This window comes from Neopsephotus bourkii, unplaced genomic scaffold (genome assembly GCF_033783945.1).
Source record: "Neopsephotus bourkii isolate Nb327-2 ecotype Australia unplaced genomic scaffold, CSIRO-AGI_Nbou_v1 NB_718, whole genome shotgun sequence".
NCBI lineage: Eukaryota > Metazoa > Chordata > Aves > Psittaciformes > Psittacidae > Neopsephotus > Neopsephotus bourkii.
The window spans coordinates 736,006-758,654 of record NW_026901217.1 but is presented as its reverse complement, the minus strand read 5'-3'; the positions used below and the strand labels follow the sequence as shown (position 1 = coordinate 758,654).

Below are 22,649 nucleotides of genomic sequence, written 5' to 3'. Positions count from 1 at the left end.
ATCAGGGGGTGATCCAGTGATTAAACCTAGGAATAAAGATTGAGGATATAAGCGATGAAGAAACACCTGATTTAAACAACACTGAAATAAGCATTCTCAGTTTAGACCTGCTGTTGAGAAATACTCTAATTTGATCTGTAGTTTCTATACAAACAGAGATGATTAAGATGCATTACCTAAGTTTTCACTTAGTGAATGTACATTTAAGTTTCCCAAATGAATCGCATTTGCTGATTGTTTAGCCACCGAGATAAAAATATAGATATTCTTAATTGTATCTCTATGATTTTTTTTTCAGCTTTTGGTTATCTGTCAGTGTCAAATAGCTTTAGGTTTTGGTATTTTGTTTCAACTGGCTAATGTAGCCTTTTCCTTCTAGGAACTGACAGTTTCCAAGTAAAATAAATGAAAGCAGTGGCTGCTGTTTTTGTGGAAGGTTTTGTGGTTTTGAATACCTGAGGTGCTGATAGTTGGAAGCTTAGGATGTATGAGTATAGCCTACACTAGATGGCACTGCAAAATATGGAGAAGCCTTGAGACATTTGGAATTCTTAACAAACCCGGTAGAAGCTGCCACACTTAGGACTTAGTTCATAGATGAGCATATATTTACGGCAGGTACTCCTGTTAAATATCAGGTCACTTATTTTTCATGTTGTAATTTCGTCTTGAATTTACCTTGTTTAGGCAGTTACTGCAAGATAGCTGGCATACTGTAAGTTTACAGTTTATTCTTGCTTAGCTGGCTTGTGTTTGTAGTTATTTATTGGTTAGGAAAACCACAGGTATTTTTGAAAATGTTATTTGAGATGGATGTTTCAAAACTGTAAGATAAAAGCTATCAACTGATAAAACAACGATGGGCGAGACTTCATTTTAATATTTTATAGTTGTATTATGGCCATTCATCATTTACTTAGGATGACTTTGTACATATATGTCAGTATTTTTAAAACAAATTAAACTGTACAAAATCTCCCGGGCAAATTACTGACATCAAATTGCATGTACTGTTACAGTTTACTGTCTTTCCTTTACAGAAAGTGCCTGTGTGTGTGAAGTGATATATATAAAAGCAGTTGCTGTGATGTTAGTCTGTTAAAGAATGGTGCCGTCTATAAGCCTCAAAAAGACCAAATGCATCTTAATGTTATTCAAGCATTGCAATGGGGCTTGCTTGTTTGTGAGCAAAGTACATCCCTTGTTAGTGAACCTTGGAGTGCTTTGCAAGTTTTCTTTCAGCAGTGTCTGATTATACAAAATTCTTGATCACGATGGCAAAAATAACATTTACAAGAAACCTCTAAATCAGTTTCTGTACCATGAATATGTGCTACCCTAGAGGTAGACTACCCTACTAAAGCAGAAAAAGCAAGAGGGATTAGAGGACCCAGCCTATGAAGGTTGTGTGCATAGTTGTTGTACTGCTTTGTTACATATTTGCAAGTGAAATTAGAAAGCAGTTTGATGTAACACCATGAAAGCTTTATGTTTTTATAAATTGGATTTTCTTTCTCTGACAAAATGAAAAACCTGGTCAGAATAGCTTCTTTGGAACTGAGTATTGGAAAAAGCAAAACTGTCCACATTCTGGAATTATTAAATATACTCAGGCAGTCAAAATATGCATGTGAGTATATGTAGTACTTTGCAGTAAAATTGATGAGTAATCAATCTGGTGGTAGATTAGGAAGATTGTGCATGCTTAAGATGTAAGTCATGACATGCTGGATATGTTTGAGGAGAGAATATTGTACAACATCAACTTCTGATGGTGACTCCTTTTAAGTAGAAAAGTACTATAAAATAGTAGGAGCATTCAGTGAGGAAATAACACATCTCCTTCCTTGCTTTTCTGCTACTACTATAATGTTTTTCACAGAAGCGTTAGGTACCATTAATACCTGTAATATCATTATTTTTAAGATAATGTAAAAGATATACCAGCAGAAAATGTAACTGTTCTAGTAAACCTGTGCTTGGAGAGGTACTATATGTGTACATACGGGTCTTTGAGGTACACAGCAAGTAGTGTCCCTCTACATTTATATTGTCTTCTGAAAATACAGTTTCAACTTGTATCATTTATAGATTGCAGCAAAGGAAACCTTGTGTAAATTCTCCTTAGCAGCTCAGAATCTTAGTTGTTGCTTGAACTCCAAGTGTAAATTGAGATAACCATGTACTCATTCAGATCTTTTTGGTTCAGCATTCACAGGTAATTTTCATAAGAAAATTATTGTATGTTTTGTTTTGATTAGTGTTCTTAATTGAATGGCAAACTGTGGTAACCTTGCACAAAAAAAAACAACAACAACCCTCCAAACATGTTAAACACCAGTTTATTAAAAATAAATTTGTCAATGCCTAAATTAATATGAATAGGAGTTGTCCTATAATTTGCAGCTGAAGACTGATCTAATGGTGTGTAGGAATCTAACAGAGCTGATCGCTGACAAAAGCAAACTGTGAGAAGTCACTGACTGACTCACAGGGTGAAAGGAATACAAGATTAACTGTCAGTCTATGTTAGACCTGTATAAAAAGTATTCCAGAAATAAACTGTCTGATCTGGTGTCCAATGCTCTCACCTCCAACCGTGATCATGGGGAAACTGAAATGCCTTTGTCCAGTTTGGGATTGTGTTTTATCAAGGGTGTGGAGGCTTGATCTGTGCAAGTGGGATGGTAAGTATCAAGTCCTTTATTTCCCCCCCCCCCCCCCCAAAGTTGATCACCCAGTTTCCTGATATTTTTGTTCTGGTATTTGGCTATCATTTGAGGTCTATCAGCTTGTTCTCTAAAACTACTCTCGAGAATGGGTCTTATGGTTGTCTAGGTGTTCGGGGTGCTACTGAGTATATCATGCCTATGGCACGGTGTGTGATCAAAAATACATCAGGCTACCAAAGTAACCCTCTAAATTTCCTGTTCTTGGTAGTATGAGATTGCAAGGAGGGTTAGAAACTTTTGTTCAGTTTACTTTTTTGGGCATGTAGGAGAAAATTCTTCTATTTCAGTTACCATGAACGGTCCAGTTGCAGGTACAGCTTTTTTGGCTGTTACGTGGGCATGGATGAATAAGGTGATGAGTCCCAGAAAAAGCAAAGCAAACAGAGTCTCTGGAGCTCCTGGGATCAAATCATTTCTGAGCAGAGCAGTGGGGACAATGGGAAACTAACCCATTTGGAGTAGTCCATTTATTTTTCTAGTACAGGAAAACCTTGCGGTCTTCTTTCAGGTGGTAGCATTTGTTGGCTCTCCTATTTCAATAAATCCATGTTCTACTTAAGAAAAACGCTACAACTGTTTCCATGTTGCTATGAGAATATACATTTATAATAATTATTTAAAATACCTAATTCGGCACTTGCTCAACTTGTTGAACAGCTTGCTAATGACATGTCCTAGAGTTATCTATGAATATTTATTAAGATTTATAGCAACACAAGAATAAAGTACTCTTTTTTGAAAGAAAAATGATGTTTTTTATTTTCAGCGCACTGAAACTACCTTAACAATCAATGTTGGCATGTTACAATGGAATGACATGCTTGGGCATTTTGCCTGAAGCAGTGATCTCAGGGTTGTGGCTACCTCTGTTAGTAGATACAAAAATAATGAAAAGCTTTGTCCTCATGAACTGTTCCAGCTGGGAAAAACTAAACCAAAACAGAGCAGGGAACCTCAGGGGAGTTGTATAAACGCCAGGGCTATTAGAAGTTTTCTACTAGATGGAAAATGAAGGGATGTGCCATGAACAGTCCCAGTGTTGCAGCTTTCCTGAATCTTTAACAATGAAGTTAAATCTTTGTGTGCTTGGCCACTTTCCATCTTACTGCAAAGGTTGTTTTGTCCTTGTTTATGTTTAGAGAACTGTGTATATGAGGAGGTGATGAGCTGGCTGCCTCCTTAAATGTTTACATGTGAGACTGACTCCCTTTATGAGGCAGGAGTGCATCAGGGTGCATTTGGGTCATGGAGACCACCAGAATTTTCAGTGTCTTTAATTTGGGTTTGTGAGCATCTTGAAACATTCTTGGATCTGTTTTACTGTTTGTATTGGCTGGAATAATGTGCCCTGTTCTTTGTCTTTTGTATTGTTCATACAATGCAAGGAACAGAAATCAGACTTTCCAATCTATTTCCTGTTTTCCTTCTTGTTTTGCCTGCCTGGCATGATGTTCTGGTTAGGCAAGGCCTCTAATCCTTTCTTTCTAGACACCTTTTGGTAAGCTTCACATCTGGACACCCTATGGTAAATTTTTAACATCCAAAGGGACCTTCTTATACTTGAGATAAGTGAGCAAATGTGAACCTCATGGACTTCAAAAACACCAAGTTCAAGGTCCTGCACCTGAGTCAAGGCAATCACCAATGTCAGTGCAGACTGTATGGTCAGCTGAGTGAGAGCAATCCTGCTGAGGAAACTTGGAGATACTGGTGGATGAAAAATTAGAAATGGGCTGGGAATGTGCACATGCAGCCCAGGAAGCAGATTGTATTCTGGTTCACATGAAAAGACGCATGGCCAGTGGGTCAAGGGAGGTGATTCTTTCCCTCTACTAAGCTTCTGTGAGACCCCACCTGGGGTACTGAATCCAGCTCTGGAGTCCTTAGTACAGGAAATACATGGATCTGTTAGAGTGGGTTCAGAAGAGTACCACAAATATTATCAAAGGGCTGGAGCCTCTCCTCTAAAGAAAGGGTGAGAGAGCTGGGGTTAAGCATGGAGAAAGCTCAAGGGAGACCTTATTGAGGCCTTTTAGTACTTATAAGAAGGGGGCTTATTACAAATGAGAGGGACTTTTTAGCAGGATACGTAGTAACAGGGCATAGTGGCTTTAATCAGAAAGACAGTAGATTCAGATTGGACATAAGGAAGTAATTACTTAAAATGAGGGTGGTGAGGCAGGTGAACAGGTTGCCCAAAGAAGTGATGTGACTGCCCCATTCCTGGTAGTGTTCAAGGCTAGGTTGGATGGGGCTTTGAGCAACCTGGTCTAGTGGAAGGTGTCCCTTTCCATGGCAGGGGAGTTGAACTAGATGAACTTTAAGGTCCCTCTAAACCCATTTAGTAGGTTGGTGAGTAGAATTTGACTTTTAAACTGTCCTGTAGTGTTAGTCTTGGTGGTTATTTAGGAGTTTAGGAGTTATTTAGCTTTGTTTTAATTTGTTCATAATAATGAGTTTATTTGTTCCAATTCTTGATGAAGATGTAATTTAAGTTCTATATGTAGAACTACTGTTGGTCAAGCAGACCTTGTACTGAAGTAAATCGTGTTCTTACGTACTGTTCAGCAGTCAGGTGTGGTTTTTTGTTTTTTTTTTTTTGAAAGGTGTATATAGATATTTTTTGAAATATAATGAGAAGTGTTTGGTACACTTGTGTTTGTTAGTGAAGAAAACTTGTAAAGTCTCTATGCAATTCCGGTTTTTGCTTTTTCTTCATACATGGTTATCTTTCAGCTTGTTCTATTTCTGCCAAATAGTGTTGTTTCCATTCTAGCCCAGTGAAGGATATTCACAGCTTTCAGACCTAGTTTTTATCATACCCAGACTCCTAACAGAAACAGACAGTGTAAGCCAGGACCTTGTTTTGAGGTGGGAGAAGCATGTAACTTGCCATGCTCTTCTTGGTAGAATTTCCTGCATCTGACAGATGATGCAACCAAGCAAGTAAATAAAATTCACATCTTGTAGTATATGTAGGTAGCAGGTGTTTGTGTAGGTAGGTCATGGACTACAGTGGCTCAGGTAACTGAAAATAACAAAAATAATTTATATGATGTTTAAAATAAACACTACCTTATTCCATAAACTTACAAGTCATCATATGTGAAGAAGGGAACACAAAGTGTAAGTAAATTAAAGGATTGAACAGAGAAAGACAGACAGATAATTGTTTTTGTTTGCTAAGCCACGCACACACACAAAAAGCAATGCCTTTAAAGAATTACCAGGCAAGAAGGAGATAATTAAACCATCAAACACAAGGAATTTCACGGCCATTGTGGGTAAACAACTCTGGCTGCTCCAGGCAAGGGACCAACTTAATTAAAACAGAAAAAAAAAATCAAATCTAATTTAGTTTACCCATTTATCAAAGACATATGTTGGAAAACCATTAGTCTTTCTACAGACATTAATACTTTGCCTGTAAGTGCAACACTTTAGAAAGGGAACTTTCTGAACTTTGGACTCTGCAAACAGCCTGGTGACCTGTTTGTTTTTATTTTTTTTTTATTTTATTTTTCAAATTCTAACTACCTGATATTTCATTCCTTTTTTGGGATTTTTTTTTTTTTTAATAAATGAAGACCTGAAAGAGGGTGGGTTTAGATTAGACATTAGAAAGAAGGTCATCACTATGAGGGTGGTGAGACACTCGAGCAGGTTGCCCAGAGGGACTGTGGCTGTCTCATCCCTGGCAGTGTTCAAGGCTGTGTTGGATGGGACTTTGAGGAACCTGGTCTAGTGGAAGGTGTCTCTGCGTATGGCAGGAGGTTTGTCGTGATGATTCATAGCTAATTAAAATTTTTTTGCTTCTACCAATGAGTCTGCCCAGGCTTTTTCATAGGGAAATGTGTTTTTTATCTCATTCATGTGTAATGGTAGTTTTAATGAGAGATTCACTGTCAGAAAATATGCTTAGGTATTTAAAAACTTAAGAAAAAAACACCAAACAGCAAAACTTTTTTATTGATTTCTTTAGTAACAGCAGCCAGTGGAGATATTTTAATTTATTAACTGGTCTAGGAAAGAATGAATAGTAAACAAGCCAACATACAGTCTGTAGGTAATTTAAAAATCAGAAGTGTTGGTCCATAGTAAAGATATAAACAACTTTACAATTGACAGATGAAAGGCAGTTAGGCACTTGGGAATCACAAAGTTAACTTATATTAGCATACCAGAGAACAACTTCCAAATCATATGGAAATGCATTGTTGTTCAAGAAGCATTATGTAAACTGCAGTGCTGTGTCGGAGTAGGGGATGGATTTAGGCAACTGTAAATTCACCAATTTTGAAGCTTGAAGAAGCTGTGTTTTGTTTTACATGTGATTTGGAATGAATGGCTTTTCAATATAGGACAATGTAAAAAGGAAAAGAGCAATTATTTTTTTGAAGGGAGGAAATGTAAAGAAGTTTTTTTAATCTGCAACAGAAAAATATGAGAATATCTTTCACCATATTTCCCCTTGGTTACTCTGTTGAGAGAGATTTCTGCTCCTAAAGGTGAAAGTGAAAGTGTTGCAAAATTAGCGTGAATCCATTTTTTTTCCCCACTAACTCCCTGTGGTATGTGGTCTCCTCAAAACTCCACCAGGAGTAGGAGCTTTAATTAGTGGACAAATTAACGTGGACAGCATCGATAGGATTTTTATTCCACAATTTATCCAGGGATTTAACCTGGGGATTTGGAATGGCCTGTTAAGTACCTGTCATTCGTGTTCTTACCAGTCTGTATGTCATAACCAGATAAAATAATACTATATATGGCTGGGGTAATAGTATCAAGCCAGACATCCTCCTCCTGTAATTTACTATGCAAAATAAGTAAGGTTGAGGGATAAGATGTGAGTGGATGAGAGCATCAATTGGGAAATTACTACTTGTGTTTTTTAAGGGCAGAGAAGAAGATCAGGGAGAAGAAGCAGGTGAGATCTTAAAACTCTGTATACAGAATATAGTATCACTAGGTATGATTCCAGGTTCAGGAGTTTACCATTTTCAAAATACTCAAATGAATATATAAATTATTGCAAATAATGTTTTGGTCTGGCCAATTTTCACTTGTCTCTGAGATTGAGCAGTGCATCATCTGTGCAATCAAGCAAGTGCTATTTGCACTAAGTTATACAGCAGATAGTGGTGTGGATGCTGTCTTGGCCTGCAAGCTGCATCTTATCTGTTGTAGCATCACTGTGGCTACAGCATTACAAGGTGAGCATACTCATTAGCACATGGAAAGTGTATGGAAATGGTAGTGACTGGATTGCCCAGGGAAGCACTCAATTGCTCAAGTAAAGATAAGTGTTTACCTGAAGCTTGACGCTGGGCTGTAACTAGAGCTGCCATATCTAAAACTTTTAAATCACTATTAACCTAAACATTCAGAACGAATCAATGTAATACTCTCAGCCTTCAGTTTAAAATATCATTTTTACTTGTACTTGGTTTTCTAAATCTTTACAGAATATGTAATGTGGTATTTGCAAATAGCAGCATTACTTTATCAATTTCTGGCATTCTCACTGGTCTATGTAGATGCATTAGTCACTCACTGTTTTACTGTAGCTGGGGAAAAAGCAGGAACCAAGTGCTTAAGTGTAAATTAACATATGTAGAGCTCAGTGCCAGAAGGGCAGCAAGAGAGAAAACACAGGCATGCCAGAGGTAGCTGTGAAACCAAGGAAATCAGCGTTCTCTGAAGAAGCTTCTGCTGCGGTGCTTACACTAGATGTATGTAACAGTATGTATCAGGTTTTCCTGTTGTGCCTAGTTGTGCTGCTACCTTGTTCTTCTCTGATAGAATTTGGAGATGTTTTGAGTTGGAGCATTCACATGTGTATCGCTTCATGCAGTGATTATTGATAACAGCAGCTAGATTCAACTTCATATTATTACAGGGCATAGTTATCTAACACATTTTGCAAGTAGTTTTCAAATCTTAATTGTGGATTTAATATTTAAAATGTGAGGATTCTTAATGTTAAGAGTAATATTAAGGAACGTTAATATTTAATTCGATGTCATAAGAAGTAGCTCAAAGTCCTTTTGGCAGACTAGATAGATAAGATACCTCATAGTTCTGTTGGAATTTTGGTGCTTATTAATCATTCTTTGCTTAAGGGATGAGGCATAAAATCTTCCTTTGTATGTGTCTGCCAGAAGTTGGATTACATTGGAACTAAATAAACATCAAGCTGTGAGGAATTCAGATTAAGATCCATATTTGTAGATTTTAAAATTATCATAATCCTGAAAAACAAAGCTGAAAGTTCTCATCTGTGTCCGCACTACAGTAAACTCTGGGTTGGCGCAGATGGCACGCACTTCTGTGCTGCTCTGTCTTTGGCACTTGATATTTTTCAGCTCTATTTTTCATTTGCGGAAGTGTGTAAGTAAAAGTAAGATGCGGTCGAAAAGTTGTCTCCTTAGGTGTATGCCGTCAAGGATTTCACTCAGCAGGGCCGTTTGCTGATCATAGTTGATGACTTAACTGGAACAGAAGATTCAGATCATACCAACAAATCAACCTTGATTAAGGTCTTCAGCTATCTCCTTAGATGCATCCTTGTAAGGATTTCACTCTGCAGGGCAGTTTGCTGGTCATAGTTGATGACTTCAGTGTAACAGAAGGTTCAGATCAGACCAAGAAATTAACCTCAGTTAAAGTCTTCAGTTTTAAAACTGCATCCTTATTAAAACCAGAAAGTATTAGTGGGTTTATTAAAAGTCTTGCTGTGAGTTTTGTTTTGAATATCTTTTCTGAATAATTTTTTTCCAAGTTTTTTTCCGGTTTCCTTGTGCCTCCACTGTTTCCCCTCCCCAAGGTACAGGGGCACTTTTGTTTGTGCTTTTGGCTGCTCACTAGCCCAGTTTCCTGTTCTTTGGCTTAGTTGTAATGCAGTATAAGTAAGAGTTATTAAATAACCTGGTTAGAACTATGTATTGCCATATACTGAAACTATTGTTCACCATTTCTTCTCATTTGTGTCTTAATTAATAGTTTTCTGCCTCAGTCTAAAATGTAATGTTATTCTTCACACTGAATGTAGGAGATATAATTATTTTCAACACAAAAGTATAGTTTCTGGCTGGAAAATATCTTTCCTTAGTGAAATACATAAGACTGTTTAAGGTACATCCTTGTAGAGAATTTCTGCCTGTATATGGAAAAAAATAACCACATTTATCTGAGAAAGATTTGGGAAAAGAGCATTTTTCTAGAGAAAGTTTATGCTGGAAGTGATGGAAATGTGGCTTTGTGGGAAGAAAGACTGGGTAGTTCATGTAATGAGAGCAAGGGATAATTGAAGTAAGAGATAGGTATGAAGGATCAGGATGAGAATATTTTAGTAAAAGTGAAAAGAAGGAGCACAGCCTGGAAAGCTGGAGGTGAAGTGATGGTCCTTTTGTTTGTTTTGCTGTCTTCATTGTTTTCTTCCTCAGTTTTTGAGCCTGTTTTCCTGACAAATTCTATTAATTCAGTGATGAGGAAAAGAAGCTAAAAGTTTGTGTGTGTGGCTTTAGACTAAGGAAATCAAATGGAAGAAAAACTAAATTGTCTCATTATATGTCTTGTCTCCTGGTTTTGGTGGTGATAGCAGTGCAGCTGCAAAGAAGTTGATTGCAAAAACCTTTGGGCAGTTAGCGAAACTCTTAGACCAGAAAAATGAGGAATGACAGAAATACTGGGAGAACAAGGGAAAAGATGACATTTTTGTATTTCTCCTAGTTCCTCCCTGTTTTTCTTTATAAAACATAGGTGCAGCTTACTTCAGGGCATGACAGAGAGCTGTTGCCTTTTTCTTTTTCTCTGGAAAAGCCCAAACAAAAACCCTCTCACTTCATGTTGAACATAGTCCTTTGTTTTCAAGCTACATTCCTATGCCTCTATAGGTATAACATTCAAATATAAAATTAAAGGTTTTAAAAATTTAATATAGTTTACCAATAAAATGCAATTTATTTTGGATGGCATACAAATAAATTGCCTTGTTCTATCAAAAACCTTGTGCAAGCCATAATCAAAATGCTAATTAAAAAAATATAAATCTAGTCACCCTTTTCAATTTGAAGAGAATGGGGAGTGATTGTAATTTTCTGATCTATCACAGGAATAAGTAGTCTTAATTAAGCAATCTTAATCTGTAAAAATGAGACTGATTTCGTATCCTACTGGAGCAGAATGACTAGTTGCAAGCTACTTGGATAGTAGTAAAATTTAGTTAGATGGAGAAAAAGCTTTATTCTATGGACAGATTAAAATTTGGTCACCAGAGAGTATCAGAAGACTTGGAAATGTATGTTATAGATAGACATTAAATGAGAGATAATCTCGTGGTAGTAACTAGTACTTTTTTTGCTGAAGTCAGTATCTTCTTAAATGAAGGTTGGTTGCTGTGTTTCCTCCCACTCCAGGTAGACTGTATGGGAAGGTGGATTGTACAGGATCTACCTAGTCTGGGTTTAGTAGCCCAGTGCTCTGAGAAGGTCATAACAAGTTCTTCTTTGTAAGTTTCTCTTTTTTTGTCACTTCTTGCCACTGATGGGAAAAGACAGACAAAAGAGCATACAAATCCTTGCCAGGTAGTATTGAGTTCTCCCTTATGAAATGAAAGAGTGATAGGAGTATTCTGTCATTGGTTGGTACAGGACAGCAGTGTATTTATTGTACCAGATGACCAGAATGCAGTAACTGAAATACCTAATATGGTAACAAAAACAACAATAAAAAATAAATTAATACCAAGTGCAGTGCTGAGTTGGAATCTGTATGTATCTGTCAGTAGCTGCTGGTGAACTAGTACTCTTCATTCCTTGCAGCATAATTTAGCAGATCCAGGAAAGGAAGGGGGAAGAACTAGTACCACACAGTTGAGTCCCCTGATGATGTAAAAAGAGGCAAATTATACTTTTTCTGGGCCAATACGCTAAGGCTCTAAACTTGCTGTTGTATTTTTTTAACCACTTCTTACTGTGGTTTTCTTCCTTTAGCTTTAATATGCAAATTACCAGCCAAATCTATCGATTGTTTCATCTGCATCCATGTAGATTAAATAAAATGGGAGAGAAAGCAGCTGTCAGTGAAAGCTGTGCTCATTTAATGACTGTAAAATTTGACCTCAAGCTAGGCCTCCTTTTATTTCCATTCTTATGGATAAGGGATTTGATGGAAGCATTTTGGTACAATAGCATTTCAAAATTTTGACATGCATTTAAATAGACATGGACTGCATACTAGAATCTGTATTTAGCCTTCCACTTAACCTGAAGACCTATAAATTCAAACAAAATAGATGAACAAAGCATTCAGTAAAATGTCTTGAGTGATGCCTGCCAAGTAAGAAAACCAGCAAACTGCCAGAGAATATCAGACCTAAAACAGACACCCTTGGCTCATGCTGGGTATGGCAAACAGTTGTAGTAAGATATGGTTACTGCAAAGTAGGTATTAGGAGCTAAACTACCCTTTCTCTGCTTTTGTGTTTTAAATGCTCTGATTTAGAGTAAATGTCATAAATGCTGCTGATATATCTTCAGACATATTAAATGTCCTTCACACGTGATACATGGCAGCTGGTGACACCGCTGTCTTCTGTGACAAGTCAGTGCAGTACTGCTGGAGGCAGAGCAGCGCTACTGAGAAACCTGAGGTATGCTTTGTCTTCGGGGCTCCTTTTCTCATAACTAGATAGATGCCCCCACACTGATGATCATCTCCAGAGTGCAAGATCTGAAGTACAGTGCTGGATGTTGGGACAGCAGAAGATTAATCTGTTCCTTTTCTCTCTTCAGGATCAGTTGGGATTGTTCTAATTTATGTCAGTTTTGAGCTGATGCCTTACAGTATCTGTGCTGTTCAGATTAGTCCAAGCATAAGGTGCTTTGGGTAAATTGCTTTTCTCATGCTCATATTGGCTTCCAGCACCTCTCTCCCTGGGGTGAAGGGAGATTTAAGACCATTTTGTGACTGAGGAGATGAGGGTTTAGTTTACTACCAGCCACATTATGGCTTCTTTTAAGGATTAGCCCAGAGTAGAGAAGTGAAATACTTAATTTAGATACTACTCACCTTCTTTCGTCTTCTTTTTGAAATGGTTTTAAACTCTGTGCAACCAGATACTTGAAATATATATACATTGGTAGGTGTCAGGCTTTCTTTTGCTGGATTTTTGTTTATTTATCTTTACTGTGTAGGGGTGAAATGCAGCAGGCATTTAACAGAATGAAATAGCCACTGTTAAGGACAAAGGGAAAACCAGTATCTCTTTGCAACTGCATAGGAAATTCTAGGTATGTTTCTTAGAGTTAGTCAGACTTTGACCAGGATGCCATAATTAATGGCTTTAATGAAAGGCAGGTCTTTGTCGCTTAGGTTCTTAATACCGGTTGTATGCGTATGTTCATCCCACTGTCAGAGAGTGCTGTGGCACTATGAAGGTATCACTTTTTTACCTTTTTATCAGAGCTGTAGGTACCCGGAAGTCCTTTATGCGGTGCAGTGATGGGTCCATGAACGATCTTGGACTACTTTCATTCTGTGTATGTATTTTGATCTCCTTACTTACTGGGGAGTCAGTACACTCCCCAGATGTTGCTGCAGTGGTGGAAGAATATTTAACTCACAATCTTAGTGAGTTATTTTTTCTAATGTAAGTGAAATCATAGCTCACCTCAGCATAATATTCTGTGAGAACGTGAACTTAACTAGAAAATCTTCTCAAAGCTAAATGTCCACTTTTTCTTTAGATGGATTCTTTTAATAATATTTTCTGATTCTCCACAGGTGTGGGGTTTTTTTGTGTGTTCTCTGTCAGTAAGACCTAGATATAAGCTCTTTTTTTTGTTTGTTTGTTTTTTTTCCTGAAGAAAATTTCAGCAAGTTGATCAGTTGTTGCTTTCTGCTTCATTACCCATTCAGCTGAGCTTGGCCTGTGTTGGTAGGAGTGGTAGAATGTAAGGAGCAGAAAAATAAATTGCTGGTTTTGCGTGTCTCCTGACCAGAAGCGTTACTTACTTAGCTATTCTATTCTTCTTATCCTTCCAGTCAGGGCAGTCTGTACAGAAATGAATTTCTTCATCAAAGTGAGAGAACATACCGCTTATAGTGCCACTTTCATCCTGGAAATAGAAAATTACTTTTCCTCTTGAAGGCATGAGCATTCAGACACATCTAATGTCTTTGCAACTCTTTAAGAAAATGAATAAATCAAACTGTCAGGCCTATAATCTCTGTCCAGGAACTCGGTGATTCTTCCAAGGCTCAATGTGCAGAACCAGAATCTTGTGCCTGTGAAATGACAGTCTTGTGAGTAAGCAGAGGTCACTGTTTCACAACTCGTGAAGTGTGTCATCAACCTTTTTAATACGTCTGAAACATTTGCTCCACAAATATACCATGTGTTGGCTGATTGAATGCCACGACTGAGTGAGGATTGAGGGTTTTTTCTTTCTTTTCCTAGTTAACCAAAATGTGTATGGTAGAGAACTATGGTACAAGAGAAACAGAAGTGGATTGAAGTTGTACAGTCATTGATCAAATGACCAGTCACTGAAAAGCTAAAGCATTTGCAGGATCACAGCACTTAACATGCATCTATCTGTGATTTTTCAGGGCCTGCTTTGTCTACCAAGGTTTTGAGTAGCATAGAGCCACCTTGTAAAGACATCTGCTGAGGAATGATTTTATTACAAACAGAATTATGACAGTCTATAGTTAGCCATGTCTAGTCTGACTCAGTGGGGCAGATGTGCTCTCAGAAAGGGAACATGAGTGGAGAAGATTGGCAGGAGAAAGCAACATAGATACTGTAGCAGGTGGCCTTAGATAATCAGTACTCCAGGTGGGCAGAGAGATACCTGAATTTTTGTTTGCTTGTTTCTGAATTATTTTCTTAAATTTTAGGCCAAGAAATAAAACTGTGCCATCCTCTAGATACAGAACTGAGTCCTTTCAGATCTTAGGAAATTGTTCACTTGCATTTATCTGCTTGATCGATTTCTTATTTACTTAATGGTGGTTATCGGATATGCTGTGATATCAGGAGTAGTCTTGCAAGTTTGGAAAACCATAAACTTCAGGGATTATGGTTAATCCATGTTTAAAGGAACATTCAGGCATTAAACGAAAAGTTTTTTTACTGAACATCCTGAGATCCCTGGATCCTAGCTTAGTACAGGGGAATGGGGTATAAGAGTAGAAAGCAGATGATGAGCTCTGCTGTATCTTGATGAAGGGGCTTGGGAAGTAGTGCTGGACAGCAGAAGCAAATGATATTTAGGCTCTTGACTGCCACTGGTCTCAGCCAGGTGAGTTAGTCTTTGTTGATAGCAATGCTCATTTGTTTTGAAGAGCAGATGCTGAGAATTGTCATATCTTTATTTTTGTCCCCTTTGCTGTGGGAGTGGTGCCTTCTGCAAGTAGGGAGGAGTGGCAACGAGGAGCACTACACTTTAATGGTGTTACAGCTAAAGTCAACAGAGAGGGAAAGAGTAAGCTTTGTAGAAGATAAAAAGTTGCAAGGAGGAGGGGAAAAAGCAAAAGCAATCAATGCTAGTTTCTTGAAGCCAGTGTCTTGACATGCTAAGTTCAGGTAAGGTAGTTGTGTGTAATAGTTTTTACTTTAAAAGTAATTCTTGATTATTATCTATTGAGTCACAACGGTGTTCTTTTTGTTTCTATGCTCAGCCTGGTCCTGGCTCATAAAGAGGGAGCTTTGAGGGTTACCTAAAAGCTGTTGGATTAATCAGCGTTGGAATACAGGCTTTGTATTATATAGCAGCCCAAAGAGAGCTGTGGCAAATACATGCTGTCTGCATCAGTGTAGTTTCCAATTGCATGAAAAATCTGCTGATTAAATTGAAGGTAGCTCTAAAAAGATTAATAGTGTTAATTCCTCATCAATACAAATCCATTGAAAATAACTGTGGGTGTCCGTTGCGGCATCATGTTAGATATCTTTCTGGTCACACAGTGTCTGCTGGCTTTGTGCTACCCCCTTGCTTCCCCATGCTTCTCCCATGCTTCCTCTGGTCCCTGTTACTCTATACAAAATAAAGCCTAGCAACAGTAAATCCCACAATATGCAGATTTTTGGCCTATCTGCACCTGCAGAGATCTGCTGTGAAGGAAATATGGAGCTATCTATGCCTTATTTATTGATGAGTCTTGTAAGTTAGAAAGTATGGATTTGTACTTCGTTTGTAAATAACCCCATGCTATGCTTGTTTTTATTTTTTCTAGGAGCTCTTTGTTTGTGTCCTTGTGAGAACACCAAATTAATACCTTTCCTTATCCTTTTATTTTGGGACTCGTGTTTTTCTTCTCTTCTTCAGTAGCAGAACTTGATGCCTTAGTATTTTCTATCCTCTGAGGACATACCATTCTGTTATTCTGTATAGGCTGTGGTAGAAGTCTAAAGGTTTTATCAGTAATCCTCACTAGTTTCCATTTAAGGGTACACATCTAGACTCCAGAATTTCTTCCTTGGACACAGGGGCCATTTACAGTTGAATAGGTTGTTCACTGTGTTTTAAAATTTATAGAATTCACAATAAGCGGTTGTACATCGGTACAAGTTGGTTTCTATTGTGTCTGGACACAAAAATACAGGTGCAATCAGTCATACTGAGAGTTACCTGCTGTCTAATCCCAGGGTAAATCCGGAATGATTTTTGAGTCATTCATTTTATACTACCCAGAAGTGCTATCAGTGGGTTGGTCTCTTAATCCCAGATGGATTAATTTAGGTATAACGTGTGCTAATATATCCTGCTAATCCTTTATATGATCAATTCTACTTTAGGTTTTTCAGTAAATAATTTTTTTTTCTTTAACCCTATCAGTTCATGCATGCAGTTTATTTACTGGCTATCATTTAACTGTCTTGTATCTGCACCAGTGAATTACATCTGAGTACATAACAGTTCTGGAAAAAGAACTGGTAGCCGTTTGAGCATAATGCTTGGGAGAAGCTTCCATCTTTTTTATGGGTTTTGTGAAATACAGGTTGATAAGTTTGCTGCCTTCAAAGGAATCCTAAAATTGTGACTAGATTAGGAATTGATAATAAAGAAGAGATAGTCAGTAGTCAAAGCAGACCATAAGTTTGCTCATCTGTGTATTACAAATATAGCCAGTTGCTGGAAAAATATTTTGGAAACCAAATGTAAATTAGTTACAGTAGAGTTATTATTTTAGTTTTAAAAGTCTAGTATGCATCAAAGCAGCTTTTCTTGTTTCACTAGACTTGTCTGATTATATACTCTAGGCAAGTTATTCAGACTTTGTCCAGGTGAAATACCTGTGACTTACATTGTTCCTGAAATTAAATACCTGCTAGTAAGGTGAGGCTGAGTAAACAAGAAATAAGGTTAGGTTAATGCTTGCAGTAGGGCCAGACTTGCTCGAAGGAGTGAATTGATGGCTGTGAATGCCCTGGGAGAATTTATGTGGTGCCCTTCCAGAAGATGTGGTAGAAGCTGTGTTCCCTCTTGTGTTTGCCCAAGTGTGTTTACACAGTTACTGCATATCTGTATTGCTGTGTGAAGTTGCATTTAAAATTTCTGAAAAGGACTGGCTTTTCTTTTCCCTTTCTGTAAAATGGGTGAGATTCTATTCTAGGAATAGATGAATAGCTCTTAGATGACATGAACTGGAGATAATGGTCATTGTCATCTTTAGTGCTTCAAAAGATGCAACTGTAGCTTTGGTTTTAGGGATTTAAGCTGCTGTGATATAGCCTGGAGCCCAAGAGCAGGCTCTGTATTTTAAATAACCTGGCTCAGAGCTTTTTGGTAAAATTATCTGCATATAATTAGCTTTCATACAGGAATATGGGGCTTAACTCAAATGTCCATAAACTTTGGATACAGTACCAAAATACTTTTGTTATTGAAACTATGTAATGTTTTGCTAGTGTTACTGTTTGTATCTCCTCTGTATAGGAAACCAATGGTTGGTAAAAACAAACTTGTACTGTTACGATTATCAATCTCTTGTTTACTTGCCCTCCTCCATAAATCACACAGTAGTAGAAGGAAGAAAATGATACCAGCTACTGCTCTGTTTGTTCTTTCATGGTGATTCTAAGTGCAGTTTTTCTTTAAAAGCCATATACTGGTATTAGGAACCTTGTTACTGAGATTGAGAGGGGCATGCAAAATGAGGAAAAATATTCATATTTACTGCAAGTATGTGTGAATAACATCTGTTCTTCCTAATAGAGACACAAGGACCAAGTATCTTCAGAAAATACATGCTAAAAAGGTTTACTGTGCTTTTCATAAGAGAAAGTACTATCATTTCATAAATAGGCCCAATAAAATTAGTGTTCCATCATAACTTTATGATCTTCAGCAAAGCATCTTGTAAATAATATAATCTCAAAGAATTTCAAGTGTTTAAATGGACTAGTTAGAAACCTGTCTTAAGGATCCAGAAAAGAATTGTTATATTAGCTTTTTCCTGTTCTATGCCATGAGAAACTGCAACTTCTTGTCTTTTCTGCTTATATTCTGCACATTTTTAAATTTTACATTCTCTTTTAGTAAGTGGAGATTGTTTTTCTATCAATATCTCCTAGTGTTTTCTATTGTTTCTCTATCTGAATTGCTTCTGACTTCATTTTACATGTGGGGAGTGTGGAGAGACAGGTTTATGACTGCTGCTTTCATGAACTGTCATGGTTTTCTTTATCGTTGCTTAAGAAAAGTGACAAGTCACTGTTTGAGATTTGGAGCTTTCTTATTATGTTAGTACCATTGCAGTTCTAAGTTTTACTGTGAATATAGAACTAAGGTGTTTCATACATTTTTTTTGAGTATGAAAAGATATTCGTAAGCCCATTTCACTTTGAATGTTTTCTAACTCCAGTTTCTAGTAGGGTACTGGGATTTTTAATACTAGAGGAGTGTGTTTAGTAGCTTTTAGAAAGAGAGAATATTTAGAAATAAACCTGCCCTGTATTATTCCTGTGAGATTGCCTTTCCCGCTGCCTCCTTATTAATGGTTAGATGAGTCACTAGAAGCTCCAGGTAACCCATGGCAGTGAAGGTAATAACCTATTTTACTTTAGGGCAGGGTGGAAGGAAGACCTGGTCCTACAGAAAGGATTTGGAAATTTTAGCCATTAAAAATGCGCCTACTGGAAGAAGAGTCTTAAAGGATGAACTGAAACTGTAATTTGCAGAGGAACAGCTTGCTGACATTGAGAATTTGTGCTGTTGCTGAAGAACTTCAAACTGAGAAATGTGGTAATCTGCATGATGCCTATTATTTTTCTTTTTCCTTTAAAATATACATGAAAAGAGGCAGGAAACTCAGGGTAGCACAACAGAAAAAGTGATGTAACTATAGAAAACAGTGGATAATTAAAGTTAAGTATAATAAATATTTCTGAGAATAGCTAGTGGTTATGGCTGTGCCAGCTTTGAATGAAGCTAAGATTTTCTTAGGTGAAGTACAAAGCCGAAACACTTCTGTGCAATTATCAGGAACTTGGGGTATAAAAAAATTGGAACTGCAGCATGTTAAGTTGGGTATCACAACTATAAGATAGGAGCATAGGAGTCATGACAGAACACGGATATTGAAGGATGCAATGTTTTCAAGAAAGCCAGAAACAGAGGTTATTGAAAAGCATTATAATACATGATATTTTGCTCTAATAATTTAGAGACAATATAAGTGAAAAAGAACCCTATGTCAGTTTAGTGAAAGATGGTAAGAGACTGCTATGGCATCGGTAGATTCCTGTATTAGATGCAGTGCTGGATATGGAAACAGGTAATTGTGATGGAGTAAAAATTAAAATCACTAGACACACTGTGAAGAGAGTAACTTCATGCATACCAACTGGAGAACAAGTGTCTCTGATAACGGTAGGTAGGGCCAAGATATTGCGGTTGAGACCTCAAACAATTTTTAAATTTGAAAATAAGTCACGGGACCAAGAACAGGTGGGGCTGGTTTAGAATACTATAGTTTTAACACAGACTTTGTGCATCTTGGGTATTTATGCTTTCAGTCCCATATATTTTCTTCAGAATTGGGTTCGGGGGGGGTTATGAGGACTGGAAAGCATTCGCTACAGGAGAATGATTAAAAAAACCAAACACAAAGCTTGGTTTGCTTTGACACTTCCAGTAAGGGAAAGAAGAGAATATAAATGTAACTTAAAGGTCAGTGTTGGCATAATAATGTGGATAATTTGGACATTAAGACATGTAGGCTGAAAATTACTGAAGGTTCTTGCTGTTAAACCAGTCAGGTGCTGGAACAACATTTCTTTGGGGATATTGAGACAATGCTATCTAGCTGCTTTTAGGTTTGAGCTCAATAATATATATTATGAAAATGATTTTAATCTGATGCTGTATGTAATAGTAGCTAGCTCAGAGGTCTCTTTTGGTTTGTTTTTTAGTGCGCTTGGTCTAACCCTGTGTCCAGTGTATGCTTTTCGGGTTCTGCTGCCTGACTGGTGTCTGTAAGTAGGTAACCAGTAGGTGACTGGTTGTAATCAGTTTGTCTCTTTGTATTATCTATACAAGCTTTACAAGGAGTAACTTTTTGTTACAGTTTCTTCTGAGGATTAAATCCAATTAAGTTGAAATGCCACTGTGACACTTAACAAAAAGAGTTGCCCTAAGCCTTTCATTTCCACGTCAAGAGAAATGTTTTATAGGACCTCAGGCCTTTAAAACAGATGATGTTATAACTGACAAGTTTCTGACCCTTGGTAATTTTTTGTGCTTGAAAAGTAATCATAGGAACAGTCTTTCATTCTTGCACATTTCAAAAGCAGCAGCACCAGAAAAACCCAGGCAATAATAACAATACCCCTCCTTCACCTGCTACCCCTCTAGCCTTCACACCTCTTCCATTCACCTGCAGAAATAGTCTGATGTGGCTGGTCTTGACACTTGTGCTAATGGCAAGGGTGTTGCTTGTGCATCTCCCTAAGCAGAAATTTTAGGTTAATGTTATACTATTTTCTTCGAGCAGAAGAGAAGTTGAATCTTTGTATTTTGGTAGAGCAGGAGAAGCTATTTGACATATCCATAGACTAATTAAATTTAGCAAAGTGTTTTTTTGGGGGAAGAAAATAAACAGTAAATGGCCTAATAAAGAAGTCTTGTGGGTCAGTGTTACTGCTTGGACTGGGGAGGAATAACATTTTAAAACCAAAGAGAAATGATGGGCAGAAGTTAAAACTTTGGTCATATTTACCTAGAAAGTACAAAGAAAATGCCAATTTAGTGGCATTCCAAACAAAATGCAAAATTTCAGTCTTCCTTTTTTCTTTTTTAAATTTATTTAAAAAATCTGTTTGCTGGGAAGGGAAGGAGACAGTTAAGTCTGAGAAGGAACCAGAGAATCTTGGCACTGTGCTTGTCCTCCAACTAACATACTCCTAATTGTCTGAATGCCTTGAGGAAATTAAGGAAGAAATCAGTTTTCAAGTCATTTATGGATATGGTGTGGTTTTTGTTTTTTTTTTTGCCTTCCTTGTAAGGTGAATTGGTGTGTATGTTGGGACCACAACACCCTATGCTGGGTAAATGGAGCGGAATGCTTTTGTAAAATACTGTTTGTGTGAGTGCACGTGTGTGTGTACTTGCAGTCTGCAGTTTTTAAGATGTTTTCAGGATAAGGCAAACAGCTATTTACCAGCAGAATTGAAGTTTCTTAAACCTCTTTGTCTAACTCCTGCACAAGTTGCTTTTCTGCCTTGAAGCAAGGTGAACAAAATAGTTTAGACTAATGTCTGAAAATTCAAGAACAAGAGGAAAAAAAATCCCAAAGCCATTGATATTCTACTTGAAATAACAGTTTTAAGGCTGTTGTTTGTCAATTGCAGAACATATTACTCCCCACCAGCTGCAGGAAGAGCTGTTGGTTCACAGAGCAGCCACCTTTCCTGGGTTTGTTCAAGAGCTGGAAGAAGCTGTGGTAGGATAATAAAACTGACTCCTTGCAGGCCTGGACCCTGAGATTTAAACATGTTCCCTTCTTTACCTCTTTGTTACCCTTCTAGATCAGCCAATAGCTTCTGCACAGGGTGCTCTTTTGCAGTCCTTCACATATCCTTCCTGCCAACTCTTCCCAGGCTAGACATGCTCATTATTTCAGCTCTAAAAATCAACCCTGATGCTTCTCTTATCACCTTTAAAATGCAATAGCACATATTTGCTCTTTTCTTTCTATGTCCCCAAATGTTCCTTCTTTTTGTGGTATTGTAGTTCAGTTGTTACTCTCTGTTGGCTCTTTCCGCAGAGTCTGCAGTCTTGAAGTAGGCACTGTGCAGCATGTCCTTGAAGTGCCTTTCTAAGAAAAATGCTTTTGCCTCACATTCTAGAGAAATGTGTCATAAGTTATCTAATATTCCTGATTATTTCATGCAAAAGGGAGCATTCATTCCAAAATACATAAATCTTAAGAGATTCATATCTCTTAATGTATGCAAATGAAGTTAAGATCAAGATAACTTCAGGTCTGCAGTGCTGAAATGGAACTGCAAAGGACTGTTGCAGTAAGGAGGAGGAGGAAGGTAGTTCATTAGGGTGGTATTAAGATTTATTTTTGCACTAAGTTAATTGTACCGTTATGTAGTCACTCTTGTTTGTATGGGTGTATTTTTCTCCAGTACCTGTGATGTTCTGGCCGTGTGTCACTAGTACACATCGGTAACTGTTCCAGTGCTGTCTGGGATTTTCACGTGGAAGGCATCTTCCTCCAACTGTGCTTATTGTGTGAAGACTTCTCCACAGGCTTTACTGTTGCATCACTGCCTGCTGCAAACGTGTCAAAAGACCACTAGTACCCAGATTGGTGAGAGGAACTTACTCGGAGCTCTGGCCAAGCTCTAGGTATTCTGCTTTGCCTCTGTGACAAGATGACAGGAAAGCAAATAAT

General features: G+C 37.6%; 1 protein-coding gene across 6 annotated transcripts in view; it reads left to right on the top strand.

Moving 5' to 3' along the window:
- INPP4B (inositol polyphosphate-4-phosphatase type II B) overlaps positions 1 to 22,649 on the top strand; it is a 315,400-nt gene that overhangs the window by 5,569 nt on the left and 287,182 nt on the right. For 5 of the 6 annotated variants that reach the window (XM_061354114.1, XM_061354112.1, XM_061354113.1 and 2 more), the window contains exon 1: positions 15,220 to 15,249. The exons of the other annotated variant lie outside the window; for it this stretch is intronic. The gene's annotated coding sequence lies outside the window, so the exon portion shown is untranslated. Of the gene's footprint in view, positions 1 to 15,219; positions 15,250 to 22,649 lie in introns of those variants that run through there. 6 annotated transcript variants of the gene reach the window in all.